At 46.3% G+C, this 12,352-nt stretch overlaps 1 protein-coding gene across 4 annotated transcripts in view; it reads right to left on the bottom strand.

Annotated features, from left to right (window-relative positions):
* Kcnip1 (potassium voltage-gated channel interacting protein 1) overlaps nucleotides 1-12,352 on the bottom strand; it is a 384,111-nt gene that overhangs the window by 171,794 nt on the left and 199,965 nt on the right. Inside the window, exon 1 of one of the 4 annotated variants that reach the window (XM_041676249.1) lies at nucleotides 5,305-5,376. The exons of the other annotated variants lie outside the window; for them this stretch is intronic. The gene's annotated coding sequence lies outside the window, so the exon portion shown is untranslated. Of the gene's footprint in view, nucleotides 1-5,304; nucleotides 5,377-12,352 lie in introns of those variants that run through there. 4 annotated transcript variants of the gene reach the window in all.

Here is a 12,352-nt window from a genome sequence, read left to right as displayed (position 1 = left end):
GTGCAAACACTACATGGGTTTGTTGTCTAAGGAATCAAAAATAAAAAATAATTGAAAATGGATTTGCGTTGGTAGCTCCAATCCTGTCAAGTCACTGGAAATTCCCAACACCATCTCTCGTGGAGAAGTGGGAGCTTAACTCAATGTCCACATAATTCTCCAAGATAGAGCTCCAGGAATCATTCTCTGTGTGAAGTTCCCACAGCCAAGGGTGTGGTGCACCATAAGAGTGAGCCAGCAGCACCAACAGACCACAGTTCTGAAGGCCCAGGAACTCCCACAGTCTGTGACAGAGAAGTAATCCAAGCTAACTGAAATAAATAGCAGGTAGGCTAACAGCTGTCAGCTCAGCAATAACAGTGGAAGCCAGAAGATGGGAGATAGCTTGTCCACATGTCAAGAGAAAATAACTGACTACCAGCACATGAATACTAGTAAAGACGGAGCTCAAAAATAAGAATTAACTAAAGACACATTTTTTTTTTACACAAAATGGAACTGAAGGTTGACTACCAACTGGCTTTCAACAAAGAAAATTCTAGAAGATGCTGCTTAGCCAGGAGGAAAATTAAGCCAGACCAGAGGTTTGCAATTCAAAACTCAAATATGCTATTAATAAGAATGTAGATGTAACCTGAGCTCACTGCAGAAATTAACGATATGAAAGCCCAGCTTACTGAGTTAAAATAAGATAAGGTATTAAGATCACATGTGATTCAGTAGGGTGTGGCTGGCCAACTCCCTCCCAGTGGCTGTAAGTAAAAGAAAAAGAAAACCTTTAAGAGTAGAAGTTTGGGGGGACAGTAGAAGTGCTGATTAAATGGGCCACAACAGCAGAAGTATCCTCTCAAAAATTCTGATAGCTAGAAAAAATGCTCCTCTAGAGATGGTTTCTGAAGGTTGATGCTGGCCGGGCCAGAGGTTGACCACTGCAGGATGCAGGGAGCTTTTGGCAGTTGGACAGGGTTGGCAAGATGGACTGGAAGTTAGGGAGCCAAGACCCAGAGGCCTGACAATGTTAGTTGGGGCCCACAGGCCAGAGCTGGGCACTGAAGTTGCAAAGGAATCTGTTGCTGAGAGTCTGGAGGAGGAGATTAGAATGGTCTCCTCTGACCTCATGGGGCAGGCTGTAGGAGACAAAACCTCAGTAGACTTACATACTTGACTGTTTGTCCCTTAAGGCATTTGATGGATCTCAAAGCCGCCAAAGCTCAAATGTCACAGGACACACTATAGTTTGGATCCTAAATGTTCCCCAGCAGCCTCTGTTGGTCCCTGCCTGACTCTAGTGGGAAGTAGTGAAATGGAGCTAAGCGGGAGGTCTTCAGGTCATTCGGGATGGAACCTTGCCAATTCAGTCTTCTCCATAACTCCATGGCTGGTGATGCAGTTTTGTTTAACTACAAGCTCTTGTCATGATATGCTGCTTCATTGGAGTGCCAGACAAAAGACCCAATCCTGCATATACTGCAACATCCAACACGGAGTCACAGCAAATCTTAGCTGTTTGTAACGTAATTATATTCGGTTTTTCATTAAAAAAGGTTGGCCGACAGGGAGCTGAACTGAACCTTCTATCTTTTAGACTGAGTTTGAAACTGAAGCCAGCCAGGCCTTTGGTGAAAAGTCATGAAGAGCCATCCACATGAAGGGCTAGCCTTCGTCTCTCTGAAATGGCAGCTCATTCCCTTTGCAGTCTGCACCGCAGTAACTGCCCTGTTGCTTGCATTCCTAGCAGAGGAACACCCAAGATCCCCTAAAGGATTAGCACAAAAGCTCATGAAGCTCGTATGGACACAAGATCTAGAATGCTGTCACAATTCCCAGGCCTTCAAAAGGCAGGGAGAGGAAGAGAAAAGGAAGCAAACAATAAAAGCAGACACACAGATAAACCCCAGATAATCACCAGAGAAGGACTTGAAGCTATGATTACTGTGTCAAAGAGAAAAGATAGACAAAGTGAATGAAAATACAGCTTTCTGTTCAACTGCCAGTGTTATTCTCAATGGAGGGGGCAGTACAAACTTACTGGAAGGGTTTCAGAGCAAACTGGATAAGCAGAGTATGGAGCATCAGTGATTTGGAGTCAGAGCAATGAATAGCAAGCTAAACCAGAGAGGAAAGAGGGGGGATGCTAAAATGGTTAGTGTGAATACCACGTGGGACACAGCAAGGGACCAGCGTAGGCAGGACTGTCGTCCTTGGGCAGACAGGGAAGCCAAGCACAAGTAACATTGGAAAATTCATCCCCTGGAGTTTCTGAACTAGTAAAGAACATCAACCTGCCAATTTGGGACACCCAGTCCTTCCAAAGAGAAACACAAAGAAAATCACCACTAAAGATTCCCTAGGCAAAATGTCCAATACCAAAGACAAAGAATAATTTTTTAAAAAATCACACGGAGAAAAGAGAAAGTATTTCAATGAGGGACTAAAGTCATTAGCTCTGACTTTCCAGCTAACTTGTATGGGATCTACAAGCAGTGTAAAACACTTAAAAATGAAAGGACTGTCTCCCCTCCAGTATTACTTATACAATTAAATAGTCTACAATGTAATTTTTAGACATTGAGAGCTGAAAACTAAGAAAAATAACAAATGCCACCATGCTAACAGTAGAAAATAAGTCACTGGGGAGTCTCTAGGCAAGAAGGATTCCAGCAGAGCAGAAGATTACAAGAAGGTTCGGGGACAAGGTAAATATCTGAGTTAATGTAAGAGAATATTGACTATTCAAAATGACAATGTGATGTAGAAGGCTCTTCTATATATCTGTTGCTTTCATTGGTTAATTAATAAAGAAAACTGCTTGGCCTGATAGGTCAGAACATAGGTACGCGGGGAAGACAGAACAGAATTGTGGGAGGAAGGAAGCAGAGGCAGGCAGACGCCATGAAGCTCTGGTCCAAGATGGACATGGGTTAGAATCTTCCTGGTAAGCCACGACCCTGTGGTGATACACAGATTACTAGATATGGGTTAAAGCAAAATATGAGAGTTAGCCAAGAAGAGACCAGATATAATGGGCCAGGCAGTGTTTAAATGAATACCGTTTCCGTGTAATTATTTCAGGCATAAGCTAGCTGTGCGGGAGCTGGGTGGGATGAAAAGCAGGCCTGCTCCCCTATTACCACAACAATGATAGTGACTTAGGAAATTCACAGCAGAAGCCAAATGTTTAGCAATAGCACAGAAATCCAAAGGGGAGCACTGACATGCAACTATTGGAGGCTCTTGAATTGTTCAATAAAAATGCCAGCTTAACAATGGACTACATCCAACTCTCAGGAGCAGAGTCAGAGGATCATGGGTTCCATGTCAGGCTGAACCATGCAAGACTCTGCCTCAAAATTTAAAACAGAACACTGTAATGAGCTAAAGATATACAGTGTAACTTCTAAGCTCACTCCTGAAAGTAATTCAGGAATGTGAATGACAAGCTAACATGGGGGAAATATAATGACAAAGATGTTTGCTTAATTAAATACAAATATATGAAAGACGAGACGGTGTGAGAAGAGGTAGTATGAACAGGAAATAAACAGCAAGTGATGATGTGGCTCAGTGGCTTGCCTGGATGTTCAAGGCTCCTGGGGTCAGTCCCCAGCACTGCAAAACATACCCCTTGAAATTCAGTCATTGCTGGGATATAGTTTCATGACTGGGTTCTTTCCTAGCAGGTGTAAGGCACAATGAAAGCAAAATAACAAGGTGATAGGATCAAATTCTATAATGTCAGTAAACATATTAAATATAAATGGAGTAAAAAAATAACATAAAAACCAAACTAGCAAACAATAAATAGTCTGTAAATCAGGAAGGAGGTAATCACAGATAATAAAGTTATCAATGAGGTCAATATTTTAAGTGCTGAAGTGGACATGTACATCTCTATTCTGAACTGTGTTAGAAAGTCTGGTCGCTCATTCTGTGATGTGGGATTCCCCTCTGTATGCTGTGATTACCATTGATTAATAAAGAACTTCTTTGAGCCTATAAAAGGGCAGAACAGAACTAAGAGGGAAAAACTAAACTGAATGCTGGGAGAAAGAAGGTGGAGTCAGGGAGAAGTCATGAGCTGTCACAGAAGACAGGCATCAGGAAACTTATTGGTAGGCCACGGGCCTCATGGTAAAATATTAAATAGTGGAAATGGGTTAATTTTAGATGTAAGAGTTAGCTAGCAATACACTTAAGCTATTGACCAAACAGTATTCCAAATAATATAACTTTTGCGTGATTATTTCAGGTTTGGGGAGCCAGGAAGAAACAGCCTCCTCCTACAATCCTGAATCTGACAATTAGTGTCATTTTTAAGTCTGCAGCTATAAGGATTGGAGGGAAAGAAAAATTCCTTGTAGTATTCGATGACTCACTAAGGAGCTGGCCCAGTAAGAAGGCAGCCTCTACTCAAGTGTAACTCCCTGCTAACACTGGCTTTTATACCTATTCATCTCACCTATGGTTTTGTTGTTGTTTTTTCCTTGTTGGTTTCTGGGACCATATGAGGAAGCAGTGGGGATTCAAAGGCAATTGATGGAGAAAGGTCCACGCCCCACTCAAAATTCCATCAAGTCAGTCACGTGCTGTTGGGTGACTTCTCTACTCACATGGAAACCACAGAGTAGCTGGCCACACTAAGATAGTTAACAAAAGAAGAGGAGAGTAGCAAGGATGCTAGAAGCTTCAGAAAAGGACACTATTACCATCTAATGATGGGGGGGTGATGTACAGGGGATGGTGACAAAGCTCTGAAACACCCATCCCTGTGACCCTATTAATCATGTTGCCGAAGTCAAGCAAAATGAGGTATGGCTTGATTCAAACTTTTCCCCCATGCTACTTAAGAATGAATATTTAACTCTTGTTTTAAGATGAATCTTTAGGTGGTGTCTTGTTGTTATTGTTTTAAATTTAGTATGTGTATGCATGCATTCATTCACATGTGTGCAGCCTGAAGTCAGAGGACAATTTCAGATGTTGTTCCTTAGGGTCCTCACACTTCTTTTGTTTTACACAGGGTGTCTTATTGGCTCGGATCTTCACCAAGAAGGCAGGGCTAGCTGTGCAGTAAACTTCAGGAATCCTTCGCTTCCATCTCCCATTGCTCCACCCCTAGGCTAACTTGTGCATGCAACCAGGCTTGGCTTATTGTGAGGGTTCTAGAGAATCGAATTCAGTTCCCTATGCTTTTGAGGTAAATGCCTTCCCACTGAGCCATTTCCCCAGCCCCCAGTGATATTTACTGGACTAGGTTGTTCTGAGAACTATGAATACTGCCTGATTCTTTTCTTCTTTTCTTACCTCAGGATACAAGAATGTCTTGGTCTGAATGTTTGTATCCTCCCATGCATACACCGCAACTGAAGCCGTGTTGTGATGTGGGTCACCTGGGAGACGATGATGTAGCCCTTATAAGTGATTATTGTCCTTACAGCAGAGGTACATTCATGTCCATTGCACTAGAGACCAGGCACTCTCCAGACATTGTCAGTGCCTTGATTATGGATTTTCCAGCTTCAGAACTACAAGCAATAGATACCTGCCTTTTATAAATTACCTGGTCTAAAGTATTTTGTTATAACAACGTGAATGGACTACGATCACTTGTGTCTGTTTTCTTTCCTTTGCAAAACTAAATCTTGACATTTGACAGCTGTGAGCTGGGCACTTAGCTAAGTCCTTGTCTCTCAAGGCACCCTCTGAGCAACTCTATCAGACATCTAGATGGAGAGGCTGAGTCTGGAAAGTTCACATGATGGATTTTTCTTGTGCCTCACAGGGAACTTATGACTCAGTCCTGCTTTACAACCCACATGGGCTGGATTTCCAAACAAGCTTCAAATGCTACATGTCATAATTTATTTTTCTCCCTACGGGGCCATAGATGAGCTTACTGCATAGTAGGTGTTTAATAAATGCTGTCAAGACCGCACTGTTCCTCAAGTTTGACCCTTGGTTCAATGTGATATGGCGAAATTCACTGTTAGCATCACTCAGCCTGATTTGGGTGTGTGGCAAGGAGCCCGGGGGCTGTAAGTCTGAGGTGGTGACCAGCTCTTCTTCTCACCCTGCTATGCAGTCAGTATCGCTGGGCTAGGGGACTGACGGGAGTAAGGGGCTACTGGACCCCTCACACAGCCAGGCACTGTCTGAGGCACTTTTGACGCTGCATCTCCTAGAATTACGTAGGTGTGACCGTCTCGCTTTGGGGTGATGAACCAAGTGCATCTCAGGTAAAGGCTGCCCCAAGGCCAAACACCTGAAATGGCAGAGCCAGGCAGATTACCCTGCTGCGAGCCTCTTCCCCCTTCCCAGTGTCACCGCCACTTCATCACTGTGGTGGCAGCATCCAGAGGACCTCAGACCGCGTGGGAGGCTCTTCACTGGGAGGACATTGTCACTGCTCTGTGAAGATGACAGAGTCACTCAATCACCTGCCTGGCTGGGGTGTGAAGTCTCAGGCAGAGAACTCTCTGGTGACAGACACAGGGTAGCTCATCCTCCATTCCCAGGCAAGTCTGAACATCACTCATCCAGCTAAGAAAGATGAATCCCTCCCAGGGGATTGATGAAGCTGGTATCACTGGCTGTCTGGTCCCGTTAAAAGCTTATTGTGAGTTTAGATGGAGTCTCACAGTCAGGAGGCTGGGGAAATGATTGAGATGGTCCAGGAGGTCAGGGCGCAAGCAGATCAGCCTGAGAAGAAAGCCTCTGGCCTTGCCCACCAGAAGAGGGACATGGGTCATGGGGAGCATTAGGTCACATGCAAACTAGAATCACTTATAGCAATAGAAAAGGGATTCAGAAATGATTTGTTCTACCACTACTCAGCTGAGGATGAATGGAGAAATCAAGGCACAGAGAGGTATAAGGACTTATCCAAAGCCACACAGCCAAAAGAACCATGCTGAAGGGACTGGAGGTCAGAAACAAGACACTTGCCTACGATTACCTGTGGCATCACCTAGCCCCACAGTCCATTCTATAGGTGGGATCACTGAGGCAGACAGAGTCCAGGGGAAGAATTTCAAGGTGGACACAGAAATGGCTCAGTAAGCAGCATTAGAGCTCCCAGTTCCATCCTGCTTTTGGCGTTACCACCACGTTACTTCTTACCAGAGCCAACAAGTGTCTGGGCTCATGTCTCAACCATACAGCTCATGTTTTTTTGCCTGCTAGTCCACTTGGGCTTTTCTGGGACTCCATTTTCTTCTTAGGTTGAGGGAGGGCCGGTTTGAAAGAATGCCTATGAAGTGCAGAGGGAATCAGAACTCAGTGGGGGCTAGTTTACATATTCAGGATGCTCATGGACAGGCCCCATTCATGACAGACGATGGAGGGGGAACTCTTTGGTTTTCTGGGGGGGGGGGGGAGGCAAGACTTCATGTTTTGAATTTTCCATCCATTCTTATCTGAAGAGCATCCTGGCTGCTGGTGAGACTGCGGGTACATTGCAGCCCTGGTAGATACAAAGCAGGGCCAGGTAGAAGCATGGGAGTGGAGGCCACCCACAGCAGTGCCGTCGGAGGATGGAGTCCTTCACTGTTTGCCATTCCCAAGACTGGGACTGTGCGCAGGTCCTTACAGCTTCTCTCCTATACCTCGGAGTACCTTTCTGGAATTTTGCAGGGTATGGGGAGAGCAGCACTTGAAGCAGACTCTATGCTATCCAGGAAAACCAGCATCTAGTCTGTCTGCAGGGTGTAGTCTGGGAAAGCCATGTGCTAGTCAAGTTCCTGACCCTCCTCTAATTTTAATATGGTTTGTCTTCGCCAACACTGATGCTGAGGTTGTCCCTAGTAGGATAGTATGGGTCCTGAGGACGGAGCCCCATCAGTGGGTGCTTTTCTCGTGTGAATGAGAACTTTGTTTTCTCGGCATGAACACCCACTTGTCCTTCCAGCTTTCTCGCTCCATGAGCATGCCTAGAAGCAGCTCTAGAGCCCACACCAGAAGCAGGTTAGATGCTGGTACCATGCCTCCTAGCTTCCGAACCTGAGTAAGCTTCCTCTTTAGGACTGGCCCTGACTTCCATATTCTGTTTTAGCAAAAGAAAGAGAGCTGGGCCACTGAGAAATCTTGGTCATTTTATGTTTGAGTTTTCCTGGGAATGTGGGAAGAGGTTTCCTTTGGAACTCAATAGGGAAGCATTTAAAAGTAGACAGACCCGCCCACACATGAGAAAACAGTGTCTTTGGGATCAATACCCAGATTGGTAGACAATCCCTTTATTTCTGTTGTTAAGTCAAGTCTCATTATAGTTTGGACTTGAGGGCACTACAAGGGCTATGCTTCTGTTCACCCCAAGGGCTAATATCCAACATGCCCGAGAACACACTGAGCTGGAATTGGAAGACACACTTAAAGTTCTAGCAAAGACCAGACCACTAAACAAAGAATCCAATTCACTCTGCTAGTACTGGGGACTGGCTCCTTCCTATGGATTGATCATGTCTGCCCATAATCCATGTGTTAAAAACTTAATCTCCCAATCCACAGGCTGACGGTATTTTAAGGTGGGCCTTCAAATTTGTTAAGATTAGATGAAGCCATGCAGGCCCTCTGCCGATCAGCGACTTTATAAGAAGAAGAAAGGGGATTCTGTCAAGTCTGCTCGATCACATGTTGTCCTCCAACATGGGTCAGGGCAGGAGGCCTCCACACACACCAGTACCATGCTCATGGACTCTTCAACCTCCAGACCCGTGAGTTCCATAAACGTCTAAATTCCCATTGATTATAAAATACCCAGTCTTGGTTATTTTGTTATTGCAACAGAAAATGCACCAAATAACCCTCACTGAGTTACTTGCTAGGAACTCAAGCTGTGCCAGATATAATGGGGAAGAAGGATGCTCAGAAGCCTGATCTTCTGGGGCTTGAAGACTAATGAAGTTGCCAGGCATAGACAAGGAAGCCAGTAGACCCAGCTGATGCTTAGCTTGGGCTATGTGCCGTGGGAGGAGTACCACTGAGTGAGGAGAGGGGAGGCATGTCAAGGTAAGGCTTCAGATGGAGTAGTCAGGGAAGGTCTCTTGGAAGAGGGATCACTTTTTCCTAAGACCTAAATAGCAAGCAGAAAGGCTAGCTATTGGAGGATCTGCAGACTGAAGTAAGGAAAGAGCCTGCTGTCAGCGGAAGAGCCAGAAGTCACAACCACAGCAGGGAGGTGGGCTAAGGGAGGGCGTTGGGGTCCTGAGCAGGTGTGGCCTTGAGGGCAAGGGTCAAGAGTATGGATTTTACTCATCCAAAGGTTTAACGCTGAGGAACGACTCCTGATGCATAGTTAATGTGAGTTGTAGAAGGCAAATTTGGTAGCAAGAAGGCAGTTCTGAAATTCCTGCCAATGATCTAGAAGAGAGGAGAGGAGTGGGAGAGGGAGAGAGAAGTCGGGGGACAGAGATAGGTCAGAGGTCAGGGCCACAGGACCTGTAAATGATCAGCAAGTGACATTTAAGGCAGAGAGAGAGAGAGAGAGAGAGAGAGAGAGAGAGAGCGAGGAGGCAGATCAGAGACTGGGAGCTGCGAGTCATTTAGTGAGAACCAGTGGATGAGAATTTCACTAAAGGATGGTGAGAAAGAGTGGCCCCAAGCTGACTCATTTATGCTGATTAAATGAATGAATAAGGAAACATAGGCATTTATAGAGGCACATAAGTACATAAATCTTCCCTTGGAAGGAGGAAGGCAGACACTCATCTGAGGGAGCACTAAGCATCCTGGGGCTACTGCTTGAAGCTTGCTTCCTCCATGGACTTAGAGCATCCCACAGAAGCACAATATAATTAATCTTCTGGCCAAGGACTTAACTTGGTGCAAAGGGGGTTTCTGGAAAGAGGGCTGGGTATGGGTAAGGTGTGGAGGTACAGATGACTGAGGAGGAGCAACTGTTGTGGAAAGACCTATGGTTCTCAACCCAGAGGATGCTAATGTCAGGGTCCGTGCACTGGAGCAGTAAGAACAGAGGAGGATGGGGCCACAGAGACGAAAGCACCACTCCAGTTTGTCCCCAGGATTCATGGATTCAAAGCTTTATCCCTGGAGTGGTGATGTTAAGACTTTGGTGGTACCTTTAAGAGGTGAGCCTGGTGGGAGGGCATTAGGTCACTGAGGGTCTGTCCTTAGAAAAAATTAACATAGTTCTTCCCAACCCCTCCTCTGGCTTCCTACTTTGAGGAGTTGCTCATCATGAGGTGATACAGCTGGGGGGAGGGGCTTCCTCAGAGTCATTACCACACTGTCGGGTTTTAGCCTCCAAATAGTAACCAAAGCAAAGTTCTCTATAAGTTTTCCAGACTCAAGAGTTGTACCACAGTAACAGAAACGGGTTAATACACCATCCGCTGTGTATCTGTCACATCAAGATATGTGAGGCTGATCGATCACCCTGTTTAATTGTGAAGTCAAGATCTGGTCTGACAAGTGCCTCAGAATGGCTGTGGAAAGGGCACTTAGAAGTGAAAGTTCATGCCCTGGGGGTTCAAGCACAGGGTTTCATTAGCTTCTCTGCTCTCGCAGAGATGAGATAAAGACAGCCATCACACCCTGTCATGAGGTGATGGTCCCAACTGAGAACCATTCTCAAAGCCTAGATTTCTTTATCCAATAAATGGGACAGGGACAGGCCATAATAGTGGTTTCTTGGGGGCTGTCTGGCCAGGAGAGGTAACCACAGAGCTGAACTCAATACTGTTAGTTATTCTTGCTTTAAATGGTGCTAAGTCTGGGGCCAGAGGGGACACAATGGCCTACTCACGGCGCATAATTTGAGGACAGTGTAATGAAGGGACCGTGCAGAGGACGGGATGTGTAGATAAAGCACATAGACAATGCAATTGTCCCGGGATAGAAAGAGTGGGCGCTTGAGCACCTCAATACCCCAGCAGTGATGGCAGGCTTTCCACGAAGAACCAGCAAGAGAGGATGGACTGAAGGAGCCCAGGAACATGACTAGCCCACTGGAGCCCTCAGAAGAGCCGACAATGCAACACTCCTGTCTCTACACTGCTGCTGGTGTTTTTGTTTAGCAAACAGCTGTAGGAGACAGAGGGCTCATTGCCAGGGCCCTCCCGGCTCGGTCTTCCAAGCTCAGCCTGTAGAAAGGCAGCATAGAACAGATCCCAAGGACAAGCGGAGAATGTTCAATCCGAGGGGGAAGAGGAGAAAGCAGGCACTTAAGGCATACACAGGGGAACTGAGGCTCAGTGGGGTGACATTGGTTGCCCAGGATAGAACTTGCTGGCTTTACTCATTAGCCTACTTTCACTCACTGAGCTACACCCCCTGTTAGGACTCATTTTCTTCATTTTATAGCTAACGTATCATGTACACAGGAAGAGGTAAAGTGACCCATTCAAAGTCACAGGCACAATTGCCAGGACCAGGCCTCTAGACACCAGGCCAGGTGTCTCCGAGACCAGACTGTTTCTGTCCCTCAGCACCATCTTGCCTTGTTAGGACAGAAGCACATGCAAATTATGCCTAGAGGTGGCATCTCTGAGTGAATCCAAGTGAGGTAGCATGTGGCACACAGGTGGCCCTGGCGATCTATCTTCCCTGTTAGCACTGGCCTAGGAATGAACCCTCACTTCAGTTCGCAAAGCCACCTTCCAGGGAAACTGCGGGATACGGCCTCTCCTCCAGCAAAGATTTTTCCGCGCCAGGGCTGCCCAATGTGACTTCCCTCAATCCATCCTGCTGATCGCCCTGGAGACATATCCCTGAAGCCACCCGCTCCTTGGCTGCCCTCCCCACCCCGGCAGCTGTTCAGACTTCAGAGTGGGTTTTCTCTGACTGCTCTCTGCTTCTAGACAGATGCTACACAAGGCTGCCTGCCAAGGTCATTTTTAACTCTGCGCACTGCAGGTGAGGAGAGGAGACTTAAATCACAGACCAGACCGCAGGGGCAGCGCACACCTTAGGGTCTCGCAAGTGTGTGGGGGCAGGAAGGGACACTGTGTCCCTTTCCCCTCTTCACTTCAGCTTGACTGGGGTCAGAGGGACCTGGGCTAACCATCAGGGACATGCTTAGCCTCATTGATCCCTTGGTAGAACGGAGGAATGGAGGATCTGAAGGAGAGGGAGCTGTTGAAGGTGGAGGAGGATAGGCTATTGCAGGACATCGTTGGTTCTTGAGAAAGATGGAACCGGGCTCTGTTTTTTTCCCAAGGGTAGAGCATTTGGGCCTTTGTCTAATGACATACCCATCCTGCTGCTGGGAAAACTGAGGTGGGGAAGGTAAGGCTGCATCCAAAGCTACACAGACCATAGATGTTGGTGGGATGAGATGATAAGCCAATATCTTGCCAGAAGCTGGGAGAGAGAACATGTAGATTAGAACCCAGGAGTC

Source organism: Microtus oregoni, unplaced genomic scaffold (genome assembly GCF_018167655.1).
Source record: "Microtus oregoni isolate MIOR12 unplaced genomic scaffold, Mior012 000027F_ref0000203, whole genome shotgun sequence".
In the NCBI taxonomy this organism is placed as follows: Eukaryota; Metazoa; Chordata; class Mammalia; order Rodentia; family Cricetidae; genus Microtus; species Microtus oregoni.
This window is presented reverse-complemented; position numbering and strand designations above follow the sequence as displayed.